Below are 22,813 nucleotides of genomic sequence, written 5' to 3'. Positions count from 1 at the left end.
CTCCTAGACGTCATTGAACTATGGATGGTGTAGGATATCATCAAGCCATTTTCTGCCACTAGACACTCTCCTTTGGGGCAAATCTTCCTCAAGCATGAAATACTCTACTCAGGGATTTGGGGTACCTTGGCTGGAATGACCTTGCTGCTACTCTATAGTCAAGATATCCTGATATAATCCTCAGTTGGAAGTACGTCAAGAACTGGATGAGAATCCCCAGAACATCACTAAAGATATTCAAAAGTTGGCAAATGAGGCAGTGCCTATAGGGTAAGGATTTCCAGGTGTACATCCATGTCCACTCACCAGGTATGTGATTTTAGGCAGGATGACTTATCTCATGGAGCCTCAGTTCTTCTCTCTGTAGAATGGATCGAATATCTGATTCCCATGCATGATGAGAGCCAAAGGAGTACCTGTGAGATGATAAATGTTGGGCCCAGTATCTCCAGCTTTCCTGTTCCTATTTGCTCCCTTTACTAGAAAGATGCCATGCTCTGCAAACTGAGAATGATTGCTAAAGCTTATTGAATACATCTCATGCCCAAGAATGTTTTTGAGCATTTAAAATGCATTATCTCATTTAGTGTAGAGAACGTGTTTTTAAGGGAGGATCTATTATTAATTAGATTTTACAGGAAATTGAGGCAAGGAGGAGCAATGGAACTGTGTCCCAGCTAGTGAGTGCTGTAGCCACCCCACATCCAGGCAGGGTAAGGGAAGGGGACAGATACGTGTGTGATCAGGAATACCAGGAAGTTGGAGAGCAAGCGGAGGCAAGGAGGAGAGAGTGAGTCTGACAGCCTGGGGAGCACCTGCACAGACCTTGTTCTTGCACAGGACATCCCACTACCGCTGCCCCACAGCCAGAAGCAAAGACTTCACACCACCGAGGGTGTATGATGATTGATGAAGAAGAGACCCAGAAGAACTTACTCTCTCCTTCTCTTCCTCCCTCCTTCTTTCCATCCCCTCCTTCTTCCGTCATCCCTCCCATGCATTGTGCACCTATTCCATGCTATTCCTCTTCACGTTGAAAACACAGCAGTGAGCAAAAACAGTGAGAGTCNTCTCCTTCTCTTCCTCCCTCCTTCTTTCCATCCCCTCCTTCTTCCGTCATCCCTCCCATGCATTGTGCACCTTTCCATGCTATTCCTCTTCACGTTGAAAACACAGCAGTGAGCAAAAACAGTGAGAGTTCACCCATCCCAGAGGTCATCACCGGAGAGCCAGTGCTTGTGCCTAGATGCTTCGAAACAGGTAGAGACTGGTGTGGCCCATGCTATAGCCTCCATGACGTCTTGCTGGGATGCTAGCCTGAGCATAGATAGAGATACCATGGTTCGAATTCATATCCAGTCATCGAAATGTTTCCAACAAGAAAACAAGACTGAAGAGATAGGAGAGGGTCAGACCTTCTAGAGTCTAAAGCCAGGGAGAGCTGCAGGAAGAATCAACCTTCTACTGGCCCAGAGCGGGCATTTCAAGAATGGGAAAGAAATTATTTTCTCATTTGGAGGGCCACATGGTGGTTAGACCTGGATTGCAGCTCACCCTGGGCCTGGGTCCCACATCCTGAGGCTTTCTGCACATTTCACAATCACTCCAATCTGAGGCTCTCTCCAGTGACTTGTTGGAGCACTTGCCTCGGCGCCCACAGCAGGCTAGACTGGCAGAAGAACTGAGCTCAGCAGCCAAGCGCGCTGAGCCGCCAGGTCACCTGTGGTTGGGCTTCCGTCGCGTAAGAATAAGAAGTTCGTGTTGCAGGAAGTCCTCTGGACCCTGTGCTCCCACCTTTTCTATGTCTCCTCTTTCCTTCTTAGTCTGTTTTAGGAAAGACCCTGTACGAAAACATGGAGGAATAAAGTAAATCTTCCCATTTGTAAATCAGGGGAGCTCGCGGGGGGGGGGGCAGAGTATTCCCAATCTAGATGTGGTCATAGCAACTGAAATCTGGGCTGGAGCCATTGGCTCAGATCCAAATTTCGGTCACCCTGATTCCTCATTCAGTCTCGAAGAACCCCCCCTCCAATCTTGCAGCAAATCCAAGTGGCCCTATCTTCGAAGTCTTTTTAGACTAGGATCCCTCATCACTGTCCACACCGTTACCACTCCAGCCCAAGCCTCCTGGGCTTCTGCCCCGCCTGGTCCCCAGCTTCGGGCCTGTCCACCCAGCAGCCAGACGGAGCTCCTCCAGATGGACACCAGGCTGTCTCAGTCCTCTGCTCCCACTCTTCTGCTCTCCCACTGCAGTCAGGTTAAAAGCCAAAATCGTTGAAGCTGCCTCCAGGACAGCACTGGATCTACATAGCACAAGCTTTCTGGCTTGGCTTCTTTCTCCTTTCACCTTCACTGGCGTGTCACCAGCCCCACTGGCCTCCTGCGCCCTGCCACGCGTGTTTCCACTCTGGGCCTCTGCAAGTACTCCTTCCCCTGCAACTCTCTGCCACAGAGGACTCGGGCTCATCCCGTATTCGCTTGCAGTATGGGATCCACTCCCCCCTTGCCTTTTCCTTGATTTACCATTGGCCGATATATTATAGAGTCTGAGTTATTTCTTTTTTGCTTATTGGCTCTCATCTTTTTAATTAAAATGTAAGCTCCATGAAGGCAGGGACTTTGTTATGTTCACAACTGTCTTTCCAGAACTAAGAAGGTACTGAATAAATAATAATAGATTGATTAAATGTTTAATAAGTGACTAATAACTAATTCATTAGTATTTGTTCAGTGAAAGTTTCCAGGACATAAAGAATTGATTTGGCCATCTTGTCCCTGACTGCCCTTGTAGTATGGTTTCCTCTCAGGCAACATAAATTTGGCTTCCTAATTAACATTTTAATTTTTAAGTGTAATTCCCATTTTTTAAAAAAATATGATTTCCTTCTTACTTTCCTTATCTCACTTGTGCATCAAAGTTTGAGGAGAATCAGCTTGTTTCTACCAAATGCAATTGACCCTCGAACAACATGGGTTTGAACTGTGTGGGCCCACTTATACCGGGATTTTGTTTTTCCAAAAAATACAGTACAGTACTATAAATGTATTTTCTCTTCCTCATGATTTTTTAATAACATTTTCTTCTAATTTATTTTATTGTAAGAATACAGCTAGAATACATAAATATACAAAATAGGTGTTATCATGTTAATTGACAATTTCTGTTATCAGCAAGGCTTCTGGCCAACAGTAGACAATTGATACTTAAGTTTTGGGGAGAGTCAAAAGTTTTGAAAGGGGGAGGGGTCTGGTGCCCCAGCCCCTGTGTCGTTCAGGGCTCCACTACACATAGAGACACTTGCGCTTAGATGGAAATGTATGGGTTTTTATTACATTAAGTGTTCTCGCATCTCAGACTTCAAAAACTAGTCTTCCTTTGAATGGCATGGTATTCTAGGAAGAAATGTGTTCTGGGTTGGCAGTCTGGTGGTGGTGAAAAGCGCTGACTTGATAACCTCACTACTGAGGTTCAAATCCGAGCCTGTTTCGGTCACACACTCTGTGACCCTGAGGAAATGGCTGAATCTCTCTGTGCTTCACTTTCTACTTTTGGAAACTAGAGAAGGTAATGATGACATTAATTATGTAATCCCACAAATTTGAATTGAAAATTAAATGTGGGAATACTTGAACCAGGCCTAGCATACAAAAATGTTTGTTTAAAAAACAGAAACATAAGGGGCTCTTCCTATTCCTATCTCTGGGACCATGAACAAGTAATTCCCATCACACTAGGCCTCAATTTCCCTATTGATAAAATACAGAGGAATAGGAAAGATTGGATTATTTCTAATTGTGATTTTATCCACTTTAACATTTGAAGTCTAAGGTGAGGTTGTCTGAGAGCCAGGAAGACAGATTTTGTGCTTCTATTTTAATTTAATTTTTACATTACTTCTGCCCAGGCCTTGAGGTTTCCAATGGATTATCCTGATTTCAAATCCAAAGCCTGGCAGGCCCTTCTGTTTCCCCTGCAGTTTTTTCCTGAAATGCCGAGCAGATGCCTAGCGAGCATTCCCAGAAGTCCCTGGAGTTGGGCTGGGTGGGGGGACATTGAATCACCAGAACTATGTGTGTGAGTGGGGGTGGCCAAGGGTGAGAGGGTGGCATATGCCTCAGAAAGACTTGGCAGAAGTCCTTCCAGAAGTCCCCAGTGAACCCGCCCAGCAAATCTCCAGGGCAGCGACTGGCAACCCTGATCTCTGAATGGTGTGACGGAAGAACTGCACCCTAAGTGCTGTGCTCACTGGGCTCCTTTACCTTCTGGAGGTAAACGTGCAGAAGCTGAATCGTTTTACGTCTGGTGAGCCTTCGCATTCAAAGTGTGAAAACGAATGGGGCACCTGGGTGGCTCCGTCCCTTGGGCGTCTGCCTTCTGCTCGGCTTCGGGGCCCTGGGATGGAGTTCCCCATCCGACTGTCTGCTCAGCAGGGAGTCTCCTCTGCCTCTCCCTCTGTGCTCTCTCTCCTACGCTCTCCCTCCTGCATGTGCACTCTCTCTCAAATAAATAAATAAAATCTTTAAAAAAAAAAAATAAAGTGACAGTGCGTTCATTGTCACTGCCTGCCATGAAGAAAAGGGGGTCGTGCCTCTAACTCATATGCCCCTAGGCAAGAACCTAACTTCCTACTCTCGCTCACCAGAGCGCACTAATTCTCAAAGCCTTGAACAAGATGCCTATCTGTAAGGCTCGCCTTATAGAGCCAGTTTGTCCTACTCAGATCATTTGTTTGTTCATTTCCTCCGTGCCCCATTCACAGAAATAAAAGGATCTTTGTCATTCTATACTGACGGTGACGTGTGTGGCCTTTCAAAGCTGGATGTTGTTCAAACGGCAGGGACTGGGGCCAGCAGGCTGTGCCAGGCTCTCCTCATCATTACCCTCGATGCCAATGCCCCAGCCTGTGTGAGCTGAAGCACGAGGACCCCAGGGAGAGGCTCCAGAAGACGTTGCTGCTAGTGGCTGTCATGCCACCAAGAGAACAGAGGGAGTGTGGGCCAGTGCTGAACCACCTGAAATTCCCAGCAGCTTACTAGCAGGGAGTTTCTTAAATCACCCCAGCTACATCCCTAGAGGAAATCTAAAGGCCAGTGAGCGCTTCCCATAATCAGTGGCTTTAATAGTCCTGACCTTGTATTTTCCAGGACTTACCCCAAAGGTGTTCAGCTACACTGATCTGTCTGAAAAAAAGAAAAGAAGGAAAAGGTGAGGCGGGTAGGAAAAGAAAAAGAGAAAAAGGAGAAGAGAGAGCACCTGGCATACAATACGTGCTCAGCGAATGCTGATTGGACAGATGAATGGCTGGCTGGCATGAGTCAAACCAAGATCCCTGTAATAACAGAAGAGCGGACACCGAGAGTGAGAGTGGATCCTGGGTTCTAATCGCAGTTCTGTGGGGGGTGGCCTCTGGAAAAACCACTCACTGCAACAGAATTCCAGTTTCTCATCTGCCCTCAAACAAGAGAATACCTTAGCTGTTTGTGTATTCACCCATTCCACAAACGTTTGTGAAGGGTGTGCTTTTTTGGCACAAGTCACAGGTACAAAACAACTGACTGCAGTGCATTCCATTGGTCTCATCAGAGACCAGGCCCTGTCGCAAAGTGCAGTGAAATGAGAGTCATCCCATGGGCTACCTTTTCTCGGAATAGTGCCCTTTAATTTACGAACCCTGGCTTGTTCCTAAACCACTGGACCCCTACTCAGAACTAACCTTCTCTTGCACATTTTTGAAATTGTAGATCATGGAGATAGAAATACAACCTACAGAGACAGAATGTTGCAGGCTATTTTTGTACCTGGTTTTGTCCACTTCAGTTACCAAAATCTTTACTTTAATAGTTAAGTAGGACAGTGGTGTTTCAGAGCTGTCACAGATCAGTGTGTGAGGAGCTGACTGTTAAATAGTCGGGGATTTTGTAGCCCGGTTTAAATCGTTGGCAACTTCAAATTGGCCCTAGTGGGAGTATTTACCTCACAGAAATCAGCAAACAGTACAAATCAGAGCTTTCTTTCCTCCCCCCATTTTTTATTTATTTATTTTTCCCAGAGAGCTGGTTTACCAGCTTACCACTGGTGTGGGTACTAGTTAATGGAATTTACCCAGAGGACGATTTCACAGCAGATGCATGGGGAAGAATTGAAACAATGAATGTTAGTACAGAATACCAGTCATTCCCAAACTTTACACTCTGCCCTATTTATACATAACCTATATCAACATGCTTACTATTTTCTAATTTAAAGCTATTAATTTTTTTAGATTTATTTTGAAAGGAATTTTTCTTATTGCTGTAAGTAAAAAAAAACAGTATACCTGTTCTAATTGTAATAAATGAATAACATTAAGGTAATCTCATATAAAAATAAAAGAAAAATATCTCAAATGTATATATACCACTTAAAATCATCCCACACACCACCAGAGGCATATACAACAAAAAATAAGATTATAAAATGAGTTCTTATTACAGTCTTCAGTGTCTTTTCTCTAAGGAATGATCATTGCAAAGTTACAGGACATATATTAATGTATACCACAAATACGTTATACATAGTTATAGACACATTAATACAAGTGCATTAGTTATAGACATGAACGCATTTCATCATTGTAAAAAAATTCTATGAGGAAAGTATTGTCGTACTCCGGTGTTACAAATAAGGAAGCCAAACATGGAGGGTTTAAATAACTTGCCCAAAGTTACTGGCAAAGCCAGGACGGAGCCCAGGCAACAGAGTTCCTGTGCTTACTCTCTTCACTTCGTGGCTATACTCAGCAACTTCTGTTAAAACTAAAAATACGTATCATACTAGGATTGCACCAGTAATCCTGAATCTTGGAAGACCTGGAAAGATATCCCATAAAAATAAAAGCAATATAATTAAAAGTACGTATTTATGCTTTAGGCTATCATAGCTTTGCTAGCAAAAAATAATGACTGTCCACTGGTAGGTATGTTACAGAAAGCGAGATGGAAAAAGAAAGAAACGCTATTGTTTTCCCTTCCAGAATAAAGAATACAGGACAGTGAAATAAAAGTAAAGCAGAGCAAAGTTTTATTAAAGTGCACTTCAGGGGGCGCCTGGGTGGCGCAGTCCTTAAGCGTCTGCCTTTGGCTTAGGGTGTGATCCCGGCGACCGGGGATCGAGTCCCACATCAGGCTCCTCCGCTATGAGCCTGCTTCTTCCTCTCCCACTCCCCCTGCTTGTGTTCCCTCTCTCGCTGGCTGTCTCTCTCTCTCTCTGTCAAATAAATAAATAAATAAATCTTTAAAAAAAATTAAAAAAAATAATAAAGTGCACTCCAACGGAGGAGCGGGCCAGTCAAGAGAGACGAAGGCCCTGGAAACGCTGGACTGTGGGCTTACATCAGGTTTTTTTTTTTTTCTTCTTTTGGATGGGTCCTAGGGTCACAACATTTGAGTGACAGACCTGGGTGATATAATAATTAGCCTGCTAGGCGTGTGGTTTCCCAGGATGTATTCAAAATACCTGCAGGGTAAGGAAATGGCAACATCCTTTCTCCTCTAGCCACAGAGGACAAGCAAGAACGAGCGGCTGCTTTCTGCACACGTGCAACGTGCACAACAGAAGTGAGCTCTTCCACTGCTGGAGTGCGGGAACCACAGACCCACAGCTAGATGGCTGGAATGGGTGTTCCCCGGCATGGTCCGTGGTCGGAGCTCTCCCTCAGGATGGCTAAGGTCCATCCTGCTGTCACTCATGCCCAGCCCCATGCCTAACAGTAAGTGGTAGAATAAATTAAGTTATACTTGCAGCACAGAATTGATGCAGCTTCAGAAAGAATAAATTCAAAGTAGGCCAGATCATTTGGAGGGATTTCCATGGGGTATCACTGAATAAGAAAAGGAAGGTGTAGACAAAAACTGTACAGGCATCCCAGTTTTATAAAATACACGTTGACAATATTCCCTCCCTGTCAGCCGTAGGTGGTGTCAGCCTTGAAAGTGTCTGCCCGTCCTGAGTGCAGAGCAGCAAGCTGTGTGATCCGTGTTTCCCACGACTGCTGAGTACGAACGCGATTTCACGGCACCTTGCCATTTGTACTTGTTCTGTGAATAATCCGCTGCACATTTTTATCTGTTCATTAATCACTCCTTTTTAATTTGCAAGAATTCTATTTCTTTTTTTTTGGCTTTCTTTTTTTTTTTTTTTTCATGGACGGCCTCTTCCTTGTAAATCCATCTCTCTCTCTTTCTTCCAACAAATCTCTTATTTTTTTAACTTTGCTACAAAAGTTTTGGGTTTTTCAGATAGTCGCACGTGTTTATCTTCTTTTAAAAAGCTTCTGTTTGCTTTCAGTCTCAGGTTAAATGTAGGGAAAAGGAAAACCAAATAGACACGAATGAAACCTTGGCTGGAGGGAGTCTCTCTTTCCTAACAAGACCAGGAATCCAAAATGAATTTCCCTTCTGAGCCATACTCTGACCCTCCCCGTAAAACACCATTGAATCCCCTTCCCAGGCAGGAGAGGTGATCATATTACTACTTAAACATTTTATGCCCCAGTTGCATGCTGCAAACTTCCATTCCAGCCTACCGACCAGCCCGTGCCATCACTGGACGAGCTTCCGAGTAGCGGTGTGAGAAAAGAAGGTGGTAGGTTGAGTTATATTAGCATATTGATGGCATAGCACTCCTTGTATTTTATTATCCTAATTAGATGGGTATTAAGTTATAGTCAAAGCTTAAATCTTCATTATATCCTATTACTATTGTGGATTTTTAAAAATCCAACAGGGCTTTGAATCAAGGTAGATTCTTAATTTGGCTTCCCTGCCTATTATTTTGTCTGCTTGCCAGATTCTTCCTACTTTTTGAACTCAGTGCTGTATTTAATGGGCTCATCAAACATATAGTTAATTTAGTGTTCCTTGTGAAGATTCTCTGGGGCCTCATGAAGCAATGGAAAGATCACCGGTTCTCTGGCTCGCCTCCGCTTTTGCCATCTCCAGTGCACTCCCCTGCAAATTTGTCTCCCTCCGAGTATCCCTGGACAAACAAATGCCCAAGCTTGAAGCTATGGATTCACCTGACTCCTCTCCCCTTCACCCCAACCGCGTAGGAGCAAATACAGTCTAAGGAGACCGTTGTTCTAGCTGGCTCCTCTCCTTTCTTCTCTGGTCAAGCTCTCCCAGGCTTAGCTTCAGCTTCCTGGGCCTGGGCTATCATAATAGCATCAGAGTTCAGCCATTTCTCCATTCCAGTCTCCATCTGCTGCCCGAGCTGGCCTTCTAGAGAACACATATTTTGCCATTCCTCTTTGAAGAACCTTGAGGTGCTTGGAGGATAAAATGCAAGTTCCTTGGTGTGGACCCCAAATGCTACCCTCGTCTGACCCCAACTTACCCAAGCAATCTGACCCTCATTGACTGTCCCATAGACAAGTAGAAATATCCTGGTACAATGAGTGTAGATCGAGGGGTGAGACAGAGCCAATTCACACCCATCATGATTTCTCAATGGAGCTGCTCTTGCTTTTCCTGCTATCTGGAATGTCTTTTCCTTTTTCTCTGGGAGATTAAATTCTAGTGGGTATTTTTTTTTTAAAGATTTTATTTATTTATTTGACAGAGATAGAGACAGCTAGTGAGAGAGGGAACACAAGCAGGGGGAGTGGGAAAGGAAGAAGCAGGCTCATAGCAGAGGAGCCTGATGTGGGGCTCGAACCCATAACGCTGGGATCACGCCCTGAGCCAAAGGCAGACGCTTAACCGCTGTGCCACCCAGGTGCCCCTCTAGTGGGTATTTAAAGCCCAATTCAAGTGTCACCTCTTCTCTGAAGCTTTCCTAATACCCTAGTGAAAATGAAGTCCCCCCTCCTTCGGTGCCCCTTGATCATTTCTAATACCCTCATGCTAGCATCTGTGTTGTATCAGGGTGAGTTGAGGTGTTGCTGTCACTCAATGGATTGCACATCTTTGAAGGGGGAGCCAACGTCATGGTCATGTCTGCAGATTTTGCCCATCTCACAATCGAGTGTAGTTGTTCCTCAGTACAAGTATGTGGAAGGCAGGAGGGAGAGAAGGAGCAAGAGAGGAAGAGAAGAAAAGAGGGAAGGAAATACATTTAACCTTAAACAAATATTTCCCTGGACTACACATAGCTTGTTTGCTTCTTGCTTGCTTGCTTGCTTGCTTTGTTTTACTTTTTTGTTTATTTTCTTATTTATTTAAATTGATAGAATAAACACTGCCAACTAACTGTGAATCTTCAAGTTTTGCTTGTCATGAGGATTTAAAAAGTGACTTGCACTGTATCAGACATGGAGTATTATATGTAAAAGTAAAAGATTACTTATCATTATTTTCATCATTACTCACATGATCATTTCTATTTTTATTAATTCCAGCTCTGATTCTTAATGCGTACTAAGAGAAAAGAAGGGCACATGCACAGAATCTCGGGTTAGCATAGTCTGTGTATATTTTGCTGTACCTCGTCAAGAAATTGATCCCTATCCCTTCTCTTCAATCCCCTACTCAGCAAACAGGGAAAGAAGAAAAGGCACTTTTGATGAGGCACACAGGGGAATGGGCAGAAATCAGAGAGGAGGTTTTGTGCAGCAAAGCCCAATAGCTAATTCTAATGAGACTCCTAGAGAAGATAGCCAGAATTAAAAGCATTTAGGGCAATGCTGAGAACTGCCTGGACTAAGAAAGTTCATCAGAAATGGGACATCCAGAGGTTTGCCCATCTCCCAGCTAAGCATTCCGGCACCTCATCAGGTGACTTCAGTTGCTGATGGGTGACAGCTTAATTTACAAGAATGCCGAGCAACAGCAAATTTGAAAATAAACCAAATATACACTCTATAAGGAAAAGGAAATGTGATTCTGAACTCCATTGCATAGTTTCCCTGAAGCTTTACCAACCTTATAATTAGATGATAGCTAAACTGGATGAAACATTCGTATTAAATATTATGAGAAATTTATTGGAGATTGTGCTATACTTCCTATTTATATTTCCGGTCTAACTTGTCTGTCTTATATTAGTAGAGAATATGTATGCATGTATGTGTATATGCACTTTAGAATTTCCATTAGGAATTATTTCTGATGTCTTAAAAAAAAAATTAACCTGGCTGGTACCTAGTATAATTTATTTTAAAAAATGAAATTCCTAGCACTGCAGAGGTTTTAATGGGTAGGCTTTTTTGGTATCCCTCCAGAAATCTCCCTGCCTGAGGCTGCAGGTTTCCTAAAAGGCTCCCTCCCTGCGGATTCCAGTGGAAGCTCGCTTGCACAACAGCTGTGCAAATCAGACCAGTACTTCTCAGTAGAATCACTCTCAAACAAAAGAGGGGACTCACAACTACCCGAGCATTTTGCGCAGTCTGAAATAACTTGGTTTTTTAATAGCATGAGCCTTTGCACGCCTTTCCTGCCCACCCTCCCTGGGCAACCAAGAGGCATTTTGCTATTCTAGGAAGACAGACAAGCATCAGCCTCCACGTGAAGGATGGCTTAAAGGACCAAGAATTTAGCTCCTCCTAAAGCCTAGTGCATTTCGGTTCTCTGAGATATGATTTTAGCAAACTCTTTGATATTGACCTTTCTGAGAAAATTGTGATTCTAGCAATCATACTTCCTCCTTTACAAAAACCTAAGAAAACTCTTCCAGGGTTTCCAAAAATACAAAATCAGATCTGGTTTGCATGGGCACTTGAAGGGTAGGAGATGAAGGCACGAAGTTGGGAGTTCCTCACCTTTATCTGTCACTTTCTGTCTCACAGAGAGGGTACCTGGTTCTTTTAGCCTCATCAGAACTGTCCTGGTGTTTTCTAACAGATTCACAGAGGCCTCGCTCTTCTCGGGTCTTCTAAGAAGTGCCAGGACAGAGCTGGTGACAAGAATTCCACATCACCTAACATTGAGAGGGCACGATTGCCTCTATTTCCATACCTATAGACCCTTGTCTGTTTGGGAAGCTAAGCCTTCTGCTCTATCCCCAATTCTGCCTTACAATCCTCTTTTTGTTTGTCCTGTAAAATGGCCCGTGTTTAAATCCAGCATGTCTTAAATGATCTCTACATAGAGTCTTCCGTTGTAACCTGCTCTCGAGAAACATGTTTTATTGAGTATCCTTGAGGTTTCCTGGCTTTGGTGAGGAATTTCCTTTTCCAATAATCTCTTAGCAATAAGCATGTGAATATGGAATTTCCCAGATAAACCTGATAGGGTCATTAAAGTGTCCACGGGTTCTCTACTCCAAGGACAAAGGCTTCTCTTATTTCCAACAGAGCTCCAGTAGGAGCTCCGGTAGGTATGTTGCAGGAAGCCAGTCCTCCTCCTTCACAGTACGGTATTGTTTTAGCAGGTGCAGCAGAGATGAGAAGTGGAAAGAGAGTAATTGCAGGACAGCCAGTCGTGTTGAATTCTAGAGGTCCATTGCTAATGATAGTCAGAGTAATTAAATTAAAGAAGAGCTGTCAACTACAGTTCTTTCTTTGCTCTTTAAAAAATGTTTTCTTTCCTTTCAGGTGCCCTATTTATGAGCCTGAAAAAATTCTAATTAAGGAAATCTCTCCTGATTTGGTCCTTAGTAAACAATGTATTCTTTCAGTCTAATCGAGATAAGACTAGGGCAATGTTGGGGTGCCTGGGTAGCGCAGTCGTTAAGCGTCTGTCTTCGGCTCAGGGCGTGATCCCGGCGTTCTGGGATCGAGCCCCACATCAGGCTCCTCTGCTGTGAGCCTGCTTCTTCCTCTCCCACTCCCCCTGCTTGTGCTCCCTCTCTCGCTTGCTGTCTGTCACATAAATAAATAAAATCTTTAAAAANCCCCTATTTTTATTGACTGCAAACTTATTTCACCCAAACCCTGGATGGATAGTTTGGCTGAAATAGAATTATGGGTTATTGTTCAAAAAACAATGGAAGATTCACTCTTTTGTAAAGCTCTTCCTTTTTAAAGTAAACAGTTTACTGAATAATGCCGTAACTGTAGAAGAGGACATAAATGATAAATGTTAAGGTTAAAGAAAAATTTAAAAGACAGGCATGCCTATATTACTACCTAAGAGGGGCTTGGAGTTGCATGGATGGGTTTACTTTATTACCCTTTGAGCATCTATTACGTGTAGAAAGAACTTGTGCTGTGTGAGGATACTCTCTAAGCTGAGTTTAGTGACTTGGTTGATTCCTTCATTGGCTCTGACCAGGGAAGTTGGGTCTCTGGGGGCTATTAAATGGTATCTCCCAAGCTCAGTGTTGGTAACCTGAACTGTGTCACTTCTTCTTGGCTTAGTCCTGATCTAGCTTCTCCCCATAGTCCACTTTCTCTTCATCACACTGCTGATAAGTCTTGCTCAGGCTGTTGGACTGCCTTCTGGCATTGTTATGTGGAAAAATTAATAAGCACAGTCATCAAGTGCTTTGACATTCTAAAGTGCTATGGAACTGCTTAATGATGATAGAATTACCATAGAGCTGTCTTGTTCCAATCACATCTTCAGAGGGAGTCTAGATTGAATTGACAGCTTTGGTAGGTGAAGTTTAAAATATATGAACTGTCAAAAAGATCAGAAATGGGTGGTGACATTGTCAGCTTTCCCTCCTTTGCCTTTGTCTGGGTTGCCTCAACCCTACTGTAAAATATCTCTTCTAGAGCAGGGAATGCCTCAGAAAGTCTGTTCAAGAGTCAAATAGGGATGGGTCAATAGCTATTTCTGTTGTGGTTTTGCTTGCCCAGACTCCAGGTGGTTTCGAGAAAGGGGCTAGAAGGGAAGATTGATTTTATGTGCCCAAACAACTTTACAGTGTTAAGTAATGAAATTCTGCCATTTTCCCAAAACATGTTCACATCCAGGGAGATGACACATATAGCACCTTAACCCCATAATTTCTCTTGAATTCTAAAGACCTTCACCTTCACTCCCCTTCAGTAGTCCCCTTCAGTAGTCCACTCTGCTGGCCACCTCCTGGGATTGGAAACTACTTGAAACTTTTATAACCTTAAACTCCACTCTCTGATACTGTCATTCCCTTTTTCTATGGCCCTTGATCTTCTGTCATATCTACAACTCTTCTATCATATCTAAAAGTCCTCTGATTATTCCCTTTTGTCCAAGTCTATCGGTTTCCTCTTGGTTCCACCTAACTTCTTTATCCATCTTAGAACATACTCAACTTACATACCGTCTTTTCCTTCTGCCACAGGTGCCTTGAACAACCTCATTGCTGAGCCCCCACATCATCCTATCTTCTTCCCATCTGGGATCCCAAGCACTGCTTCAGGGAAATTATTTAACTGTGTAGACTGGTATCCTTTTAAAGTTATGGCTGGAGGCTAAGCTGTGCCCTTGGCATTTCTTGGTACTTCTCTACCTTGACTATTTTAACTCTACCACTCCCTTCCAGCTTCCTACACATTTTTTTTTTCACTCCTAACAGATGGCCTTGCCCCAGGTTCACCTGATGAAGCAATCATGTGTCACTCCTCTCAAATTTCGTACCTGCCTCCCATTTACAAATTTATCTGCACCCTTACCCCCACTGCCTTGTTCCCTTCCAATTCGGCCAAAGAGGGGGTACTTATGTTGCTTACAAGTAAGCCCTACTTCATGTGAACCCCATTCCAGTAGCAAACCCATATGCTCTATTTTATTCTCAGAAACATCTATTTAGCCATTGTCTTAAAAAAAAAAAAATACACTCAAGTCTCTTCCATCATTGCAAAAAATCTCCCTCAACTGTACTTTCCTTGCTCTTTCACTGGTTGAAAGTGTAACCTACACTCATTTCTGTTTCCTCATTTCCTGGACACTCCTCAAGCTCCAGGAGTTTAACTTCCCGATGTCCTTGTCTGCTACATTCCTTTCACTAAACCCAGAATGGTCTTCCAGTGCTCAAGCTCATACTCATCTGATTTTACATCTCTCTGGCACTGATGCTATCAACCATTCCTTCTCTTTTCTCTTCAAAACTCAAAGTCTCCTGTGAGACTACTTTGACGCTGTTTGCAAAAAATAGAACGTTTCTGTAATTATTTGATAAATATTCATCTCCCCAATTGTAGTGTATACTCCATAGAGGGAGAAATCATGTCTTTCTTGCTACACAATTTAAACCTATGCCTAGCATACATATTAGATTTACAATTTATGTTTAATTGATTGACTGGATGATTTCATGGAAGATGTAACACGATTCTTTCTCCTAGTGTTTCTCTTACTTTTCTGGGCTCTCCTTTTCAGTTTCCTTCTTAGCACATTCTTTACATGTTTTTCTTGCTCAGGGTGTCACTCAGCCTCTCCTTTCTCATTCCTGATAGCATGCTTCGAGAACCTGTTCTGTGGCCATGTCTTCAAGTGCTCACTCTGTCCTGAGCTTTTAGCCTCATATAGCTGTCTTCCTCCTAGATGTTTCATTTGAATTTCCATAGATACATGAACTTCATCTCCACCAAACTTGGTGTCTTCACCTCCCTCTGTTTTCATTCCAGTCTTATATTATAGTTCAGATCATGACTATTGACACAATGTGCAATGACACAGTCCAAGAGGCCTGGCAATCACTTTAGATTACTACCTGTTCTTTTTTTTTTTTTTTTTTAAGATTTTATTTATTTTTTGTGGGGCACCTGGGTGGCACAGCGGTTAAGCGTCTGCCTTCAGCTCAGGGCGTGATCCTGGCGTTGTGGGATTGAGCCCCACATCAGGCTCTTCTGCTATGAGCCTGCTTCTTCCTCTCCCACTCCCCCTGCTTGTGTTCCCTCTCTTGCTGGCTGTCTCTATCTCTGTCGAATAAATAAATAAAATCTTTAAAAAAAAAAAAAAGATTTTATTTATTTTTTGAGAGAGAGAGACAGCCAGTGAGAGAGGGAACACAAGCAGGGGGAGTGGGAGAGGAAGAAGCAGGCTCCCAGCGGAGAAACCTGATGTGGGGCTCGATCCCAGAACGCCGGGATCACGTCCTGAGCAGAAGGCAGACGCTTAACAACTGCACCACCCAGGTGCCCCAGATTACTACCTGTTCTTGTCCTCCGTGTCACCACCACCACCACCACCACCCCTACCACCATCACACCCTGGCAATTCTACCTACTTAACAGATTTTTAATTTGTCCTCTCCTCACCATCCCCAGTGCTCTATTTTATTTCCATTGTTAGAATTTCTTGATTGGAAGATAGTTTCCTAGCTGGACTCCAAATTTGGTACTGTCCACTAATTTTCGGTAATGCTATCAAATGTGGGGGTATTTTTTTCTGTAATAAAATTGTAATTCTATAATTCCTTGCTTCGAAAGGTTGAAAAAAAAAATTGAAAGACTTTCTGTGAGAAATACAACACACTTGATGGCATTCAAGTCCCGCATAAATTTCCCTCCACCTGAATCTATGCCCTGTCCTCACCCTGCCCTGGACTGCTCCAGGCCTTCATGCATTTTCATACTTCCTTTCTTTGCCTGAAGTGTGCTCACTACTGCCCCCCACCAGCTTCCTTCCTGGAAAATTTCTCTTGCTTCATAATTTGCTTCATGCACATCATTCCCTCAGGAAAGACTTTTCGGAACAAGCATGTATTGAGAGCTCTCCTTTGTATTTCCGCAGCTTCCTTCCTCCCCTTTTATTTTAGTGCTTATCACATTATTCCCTACATAACCTATGTTTACCTCTCTGTCCTTCAACTAGACTGTGAGGAACCTGAAGGCAGAGACTATATCCCCCATTCCTGACATACGTAATGTCTACATATACTAAGAGTTGAATAAATGTACATTAAATGAGTTATGAATTCTTCATATTTGGGGTCCTAGCATGAAATAATTGGGCCATTTTTTGATCAAGACTCTTAATTTTGGGGGAAAAAAACTGCAGTTGTTTGGAGCAAAAAAAGAAAGCATACTCTATTGCTGTTGAGCTGTGGGAAGGGTGTGTTGGAAATTCCAATACACTGGCGTCAAGAAGGTTTTAACCTAGAGACTCCAGGACTCTTTCTCTTTCCCGGGACCTACAAGCTGCATTGGGGGTTTATGTGGTCTTTTTCTACATTAATGGCCAAAGTAATTCCCAAATGGCTTCCCTTACCATTCAGGCTTTGGTAGCCTTTGACCTGCCTTCTCCAACAGCCACGTGGTGTGTGCTTAGGGAATAGAGACCCATTGTAATACTGCTTTAAGAAAATCTGCTGTGCCTAAAAGTACCTAAGAAACAGCCCTAAAGAATTTTGAATGATCCAAGAGTTTGCACATGCCTACCTTTAATCTTTCTCGGTCATGCAGACAGTTGAGAATTGGCTACAATTCAAGCGACACGTTCTGTACAGTCACATACTCCAGAGAACTAGATGAGGGGTGTGAACTGCAGATCTGACCACAACTTATCAGCAAATCATTTCTTATACTTACTTTAGCATCAGCTAAGTAAAATCATGAAGAGGATACACATATGAGCAACTGACACCATCTTCATGAATTACCGCCAAAGCACAGAGGACCCCGGCAGTGGGACCCTGATTGCCTGTTGCCTGACAGGCTGCAGGGTCTTTGGGAAGCGTTCATCTCCCTGACAACTTCATAGTCTATATTTACTCCAGAACTTACCTGCTCTAGACCCCATGCATTCAAGAACACACTCTGCTCTTTTGGTAGGTTACCTCATTGGTCATACTATACAAATAACCAACATTACTGAGTGCTTGGCAAATATGCAGAGCATTGCATAAGTGATCTCATTCCGTCCTACCTCAGCCCTTTCAGGCATGTCCGTGCATTGTTATTTCTGCTGTTTCCAATGGAGAAATTGAGATATAAGAGATTAAGTAACTTGGCTAAGGGCACTCCACTGCTAAATGGCAAGCTGGAACTCCAAGCCAAGCAGACTGATTCCAAAGTCTGTCTTTACACTCCAGATGCTGTGTGAATCCCACCTGTGTCCTCTGAATTCCTGCTGCCAGAACCTGGGTGTCTCCACCTAAATAGGAAAGCCACCCTTTTACCGCTGGAGCCCACTCTGTCCCCAGGAGGCAGGTCAGAAGGGCTGGGAGGTAGTGTACCCCCACCTGCCTCCCAGAGCAGCATCCGCCGATGACTGCAGCAGTTGGCGTGTGCCCATCGCTGTAGCACTGCCCTGCCTCCAGGGGGATAACCGAGATATGGGTTTTACACCGGCCCTCAAGTACCCCACGTGGGCTGAAGCCCCATCGGCCAGCAGTGGTCACCTTCCTTTCCTTGTCTTAAGGCTCTGCTCCACCACAGGTGTTTTCCTTTACCTCCCAAATAAACAATGTGCCCTTACAACCTTATGTCAGCATTTGCTTCTAGGAGAATCCAAACCAAAGCAAATGACTTGCTGTGTTAACCACTCCCAGGTCCCCTGCAAGGACTTTCAATGCCCTAAATAGAGCAAAGCAGAGACTGACCGGGGACTTTGAAGCCTGTGGGAGTGTCTGGCTTCCCTGTCTAACGAATGCCCTGGCTCTGCCTTTCTCTGCCTCTCAACATTATCTGCTTTTCTCCCTTTCTCAAAGCAGATGTCTGGTCCCTCTACAGGGCCTCTTCACCTTGCTGTGAACACATTTGCAATAAGCCACTGCACCTCGCTCCATTGCACCTGGAAGGATAAATGGTTCTCACCTCTTGTCCCCTGGATCAAGTTATTTGGCGGCTGGTTATTGCAACAAATATAACTATAGGTGAAAGTGGCAAATCAGCCCCGCTCTGCTCGGTACAGCTCGCCTGGAAGCCCAGCCCACACATTTCCAGGAACGGCTCTCTCCATCCCCACAGCAGAAACCTTGCTCAATTCACCTCATTTAGCATAGTGACTGAGCACCTCTGGGTTTTGGGTACAGTACCAGACACTCTCTCAGGCTTGTAATTCATGTTAGAGAACAATTGTGCTTAAGAATATCTTGTTTGCCCTGAGCCCTGGGCCCCTGAAAGTTTTTACTAGATTCCGCAATTTCACAAGCATCCCTTCTCTGAGCAATCACCTACAGAAAACACAAGATGCTTTCCTCACTCCCCTGGCACAGACAGTCCAGGGACAAATAAAGACCACGAGAAAAGAAAGCAGAGGCAACAAAGCAAAACTTTTGATTGTACAACTGGGTTTTCTTGGACTTTTTTGTTTCACTTAAAAAAAAAATGTATCCTTACTTCTTTTGAATCTGGAACTTAGGAATATTTCAAATGCCTGTTGTCACTTTAAGCTTGAGCGAAAAAGATGAAAACAAACCACAAACAAAGATAGAGCAATCACAAATGTATGAATGATATTCCTTCCCCAAAATTAATAAGTGAGCTGCTCAACTATGCTCAGCTGGTATTTATTGTACATATAAAGCAATTATGTACAAAGGTGGTGACAATACTGTTCCAAGCAGACTTCATCCCCTCTGAAAATCATACGTTGAAGCCCTACACTCCAATACCTCAGAATGTGACTGAATTTGGATATAGGGCTTGTAAGGAGGTGGGTAAGTTCAAATGAGATCTTTAGGGCAGGCCTCATCTAATCTAACTGATGTCCTTATATGAAGAGGGAGAAAGACGAGGGAAACACACACACACAGGAAAGACTGCATGAGGCCACAAGGAGAAAGTGGCCGTCCTCAAGCCACTGAGAGAGGCCTCAGAAGAAAGCAAACCTTTATTTTGGACTTCTAACCTCCAGAACTGTGGGGAGATAAATCTCTGTTGTTTAAGTCACTCAGTCTATGGTATTTTATTATGGCAGCCCCAGCAAAATAATATAAATCCTCTATTGTGAATCGAGGCACCTGGATTAGAATCACAGCTGTGTCATCTAATTCACTCTTTGATCTTTAGATTATCACTTTGTCTCTGAGAAGCTCAGCTTCTCTATCTGATAATGTAATTATATTATTCTCTAAAGCTTGGTGAAATGACGTGTTTATAAAATGTGTGTGAAGGTACCCACCCAGCACACGGGGTTTTCACACGGGTGCTTAATACATATTTGGTGATTTATTTCCTGGGTGTCGGAGGAGGAGACAGGATCCAAATTTTTTTTACAACTTAGCTGCCACATAAGTCACAAACATTTATGCGGGCTAACTAAAATATATGGCTTATGTGTGAACGCGGTGATAAATAGATCTTAAAAGATTGCAGGAAGGGATGCAGGTGTATGACGTTCTCTGGGTACCAGGGAAAGACTTTCTGAAAATGAACCCTGAGCTAGACCCTGTCCATTGGTAGGATTGGAGAACAGTGTGGAGGGAAATGTGTGCCTGGAGGCATGCGAGCTGGTGGCAGCAAGAAGTTCTGCTGGTCCGAAAATGGCCTGCGTTGGTGTCCCAAAGGAGATGAAGGTGTGCTCCTGAAGGCCACTGGGGAGTGCCGTGCTCTTCTCTTTGGACTTCGGGGAAGGTGTGCACCAGAAGAGAGTCTGACATTGGGAAGGAAGCTGTTCTTATGTTGTCTATGACTTCCTTTGACTCCAAGATTCTCTAATATGGCTGAAAAGTTAGTGAGGGTTAGTTTGATACATTGATAGACCTTACCATTGGGTAATTGGAAGCAAGTAAAGACTTTTTGTGTTATGATATGATCTGTGATGGTAAATTGTGCTCCAGCAATTCATCTGACAATGCCCTGGAAGCATTTGCCAAGGGGACAAGTCAGCAACACGGTAGAATGTAGAACTAGGTCTTGCCTCTGGCTCTACCATTGACTAGCTGTGTGACCTTAGGAATATGATTTCATTCATTTATTTTTATGCATGCGTTGACTCATTGGGGAATAGTTTTGTGTATGCTTTCCATCTTCCAGGTACACTGCTGAACCATGAGGAAGTGGTAGTGATCACATCTAACCAACACCTAATGTTAGTGACAGAGAAGGCATTGAGGGATACAGGGGTCAAAGGAGGCACAAAACTCATCTTCAGGGTTCAAGGAAGTGATATCAAAGCTTCCCAGGAAAAGGATGTCAAATGGGCCCCCATTTCCCTACCAATTAAAAACAAAATGTAGGGAAAGTATTTTGACTGCCTACTTTATCAGTTTCGCAAGAGTCCAAATAAAATGAATGTATGGGAAAGGTTTAGAAGCTCTAAATGCTAAGCAAGTATAGGATATGTTGCTTTAAAGAAAGAATTGGCAGACCTTTGTGGCTGATTGCATATGGAGGAATGGTAAAGACATAAGGAAAAGCAGGCTACAGCTATCAACCCGGAGAAATGAAAGGTTTGGGATATTTTCAAATTCTTTGAAAAAAAGTGTAATGGTTTAAGAAGAAACAGACTGTTGGCTGAGGGGAAGGGAGCGGCATTGAGAGTGATGTTGACTTTTGAAGTGATCTATGAATATATGATAGATGCAGCTGAGACAGGTAGGGCTCAGCTAGAGGAAAAAGGGATTATCAATATAAAGGTGATGTCTGGGAGCAAGGTCAGTGTTTAGATAAAGAAATGCAAAAGAGCTTTCCTTATCTGGATTTTAAAAAGAATGCTAGTGCATGGAATTGTGTATCTCCAACATCTCCAACGTGAAGCCCGGTGGGCTGGCTGCTGGCTACTCTGGTCTGTTATGGGTACTTCTGGCTGCAGAATGAAGGCCTGCGGGAGCTGGAGCTGGACGCGGGGGGAGGACAGAGAGGCCATAACACCAATGCCTGGGTTAGCAGACCGACAGATAAGGATTTGTAATCTACTAGCTGAAGAATTGTGGGTGAGAAGAAAGCAATTGATTGAGCCTTGGGGAAAGCCCACACTTGGTGGGCAGGAATTAAAAATAGTTGAGGAATGATGAATAATACATTATGGATAGATTTCCTGAGTGTGCAACAGGGTGCACACAAATCTGGTTTTCCACCCTGCTCAAAGGGTGAGGGTATTCAGTCCATTCTGGACAAGACTTATTTACAGGAAGGAAGCACAGAAGACAGAGCGTTTGCCGGGAAAGGCATGGCTTGTTGGGAGGCCTGTGCAGTGTGCACATCCAATGTTTTTGTTGGAGCCATTTCCAATTATTTAATGTTTGAATCTAATCATTTCCTTGATTTAGCAAATCAAAGATTTTTTTCCCCCTCAAGGGCAAAATACCTTCATTTTGTTTTCTTCTCCATAATTAAGTAATTTCTTAATTAGTAATGTTCAACTTACCCAATCTGAAATGACACATTTTATTCCTTTTTGTAAAAGCTTTGCATACGCACGCCCAGCCCCCGCCTGGTGGCGGAGTGCTTGTCACTCCTGCGCTCTTTTGTGTCCCTGAGCTCTGTCTCCCCCCTTCGCTCACTTTCTCACTTGGTGAGAGATTAGGCATCTCCAGCAGTTCTTCCTGAGCAGTGGGGAACCCAGCTGTGTCATCTCACACTGTTTGACTTCCTGGTGGCTTTAATTAGCATAAAGGAATTTCTCCTCAGAGGGGATGTCACACTGTGGCTTTGCACCTGGTGGGCAACGCTCCTTTTTAGTCTTTCACACTTGGCAGGCAGGGGATGGGGCGTCTGCTGGAGAGGCCCTGAGTGGCCTTGACTGTGGCATTCCTCAAGGCCCCGAAGTACTTCACACCTGAGGCCAGGCTGAGCCCAGGCTGCAGGGAGCAGAGCTCAGAGTCTGCCCCCTTTCTATTTTTTGCAGGCTTCCTCCCTCTGCTTGATTAAGCACAGCATCGGATGTCACTTCCCTCCTGTCAGCCTGCTGTAGGCTGCAGGAAATGGTAGGGGTCCAAGCAAAGGCTGGCCTGGATTGGACCGAACATCGCCTTTAAGTCAGGCTGTCTCATCGGCCACCAAGACTAACAATTCCTTGACAGACATCTCCACCAAACGGCTCAGTCAACCAGCGAGCACTGCCTGAGTGCTTGGCGGGCGCT

This window comes from Ailuropoda melanoleuca, chromosome 8 (assembly GCF_002007445.2).
Source record: "Ailuropoda melanoleuca isolate Jingjing chromosome 8, ASM200744v2, whole genome shotgun sequence".
In the NCBI taxonomy this organism is placed as follows: Eukaryota; Metazoa; Chordata; class Mammalia; order Carnivora; family Ursidae; genus Ailuropoda; species Ailuropoda melanoleuca.
Note: the sequence above shows the minus strand (reverse complement) of the source record.